Source organism: Cynocephalus volans, chromosome X (genome assembly GCF_027409185.1).
Source record: "Cynocephalus volans isolate mCynVol1 chromosome X, mCynVol1.pri, whole genome shotgun sequence".
In the NCBI taxonomy this organism is placed as follows: Eukaryota; Metazoa; Chordata; class Mammalia; order Dermoptera; family Cynocephalidae; genus Cynocephalus; species Cynocephalus volans.
The window spans coordinates 46,165,616-46,167,697 of NC_084478.1; the positions used below are offsets into that span (position 1 = coordinate 46,165,616).

At 46.8% G+C, this 2,082-nt stretch overlaps 1 pseudogene; it reads left to right on the forward strand.

The window, feature by feature from the left end:
• The first annotated feature begins 672 nt into the window (after positions 1-672).
• Positions 673-1,019, forward strand: LOC134367953 (serine/arginine-rich splicing factor 2-like; annotated as a pseudogene).
• The last annotated feature ends 1,063 nt before the right edge of the window (positions 1,020-2,082 follow it).

Here is a 2,082-nt window from a genome sequence, read left to right on the forward strand (position 1 = left end):
GTGAATTCTAATAATCCGGGTTGTATTCGATTCTATAATTTGGAATCACAGATTAGGACACCCTTGGCTAATTGATTTTTCGAAGCAGCCTATAGCAGAGAAGGAGACCCAAACTGAGATTCTGTCTATAGGTCACACCCTGTAGGTGGCTCTCAATCTTTCTTTGCCTGTTAGTATTATTGAGTCACCCTTAATTGCTCATGATTTGTCTGTTTTATGGTTTTCGATGGAAACAAGACAGATTCTTCTGGCCTACACGAATTAGCATTGCAAGGAATTTCAAATCACGTCATTATATCTATATCTATGTGTATACACTGTACCCATAATTAAAACTGCATGTTTGGATTTATGCCGGAAAAGTCATGAAATGTTATATGGTTGTGGACACTCATTACAAAAAATGTATAGAGTTGTCTCTCTGTTCCTCAAGTGGACTCAGCTCTGGAGATGGGTGAGGCTGCGAGGAACACTCTCAGGTCTCTAAGCATCCACACAGGGAAGCCAACTGCCAAAGAGGCAAAGAGGCAAAGAGGCAGAGCCCGACCACAACGAACCTAGGAAAGCGTTGCAGCCGCCTGCTGTGCTCGCTGCTTGCGTTAGTCCCTGGTGTTGACCTTCTCCTGCTCCGTGTGGAAGAGGGGAGGAGCCCAGGCCACTTTCTCAAAGGCCATGAGTTACAGTCACCCTCCTGTCTATGTGGAGAGCATGACCTCTCTCAAGGTGGGCCACGTGACCTACCGCACCTCAGCCAACACCCTGCAGCGAGTCTTTGAGAAGTTCGGGTGCATCGGCGGCGTGTACATTCCGTGGGCCGCTTCACTAACGAGCCTCGTGGCTTCGCCTTTGTCCGCTTCCTCTACAAGCACCACGCCCAGGACGCCATGGATGCCCTAGACGGGATCGTGTGGGATGGCGCGAGCTGTGAGTGCAGATGGCCCACTGTAGTCACCCCGCATATGGCCACCACAGGTGCCGTCGGGGAACGCCACCCACAGGTACGAGGGAGACAACTATGAACGTCAGAGCCGCAGACCAAGGCCTCGTCGTCCCAGCCGTTCCAGTAGGAGGGGCCGATCCAGATCCCGATGCCGACATGGATCCCGACCCAGGAGTAGATCTCACGTCAGCTGCTTGAGGTCTAGGTCTCGCTCCCGCTCTCCTTCTCGCTCTCACCGCAGATCTTCATCAACCCCTAGGTCCGGGTCCACCCAAAGATCCATATCCAAGTCCTCCTCGGTGTCCAGATCTCGCTCGTGGACGGGGTCAAGCTCTGGGTCCAGAAGTCTTCCACCTGGGTGCAAGAGGGGTTCCGAGTCCGGATCACGATCCAAGGGTACCTCCAAGTCTCCTGAAGAGGAAAGAGTTGGTTAGTGATTCACCAGCAAGCAACCTGAGGACTGGGCTGCGGGGGGGAGGGGCGGGACGGGAAGGTAGAAGTCATTTGGTCAAACAGTCCTTGAAAAAAGCCACTATGACTTGAAAAGGTGATTTTGTAACGTGTTGTCTAACTTTTTACCTGTTCTAAGCCTTGCCTCAGGTGGTAAACTTCGATTTTATAAGGTATTTTGCAGTTGTTATTTGAATAATAGTTGAAAATCTTGTTAGGGAGGTGAAAGACTTCAATTTTCATTATTGGTTTGAGTATCTGAAGTGACGTTTCATTTTCTTCAGAGTGCTCACTTTTGTGTGTTTGTTTGAAAGTAAACTATTAACCGCATTTGTGGCCTGCTTATTTAAGAAAATGTGTGCAGCCATTTCCTATTGAGTAGTGCAAAACTGTCTAGTGATTAACTCATTATGGCCTTCATTCTTTAAAATTAAAAACCTATAAAAATTGGTGTAAATTCATTTACATGTGCCATTTATCTTCAGGTCTAAATGATAACCTGAACCTGCAATTGTACAAAGACATTTTAGGTAAAAATAATTGATTTTTAAAGGATTATTTATCAAACAGAATTTCAACCTCGTAATAAGTTTTTGTGCACCAGACACAGTTGTATTGCCGTTGAGTAAGGCTAGTTGGCTGTTAAGGTGATGAATTGTTGTGCAGAATGCTTGACTAATTTATGTTTTCTC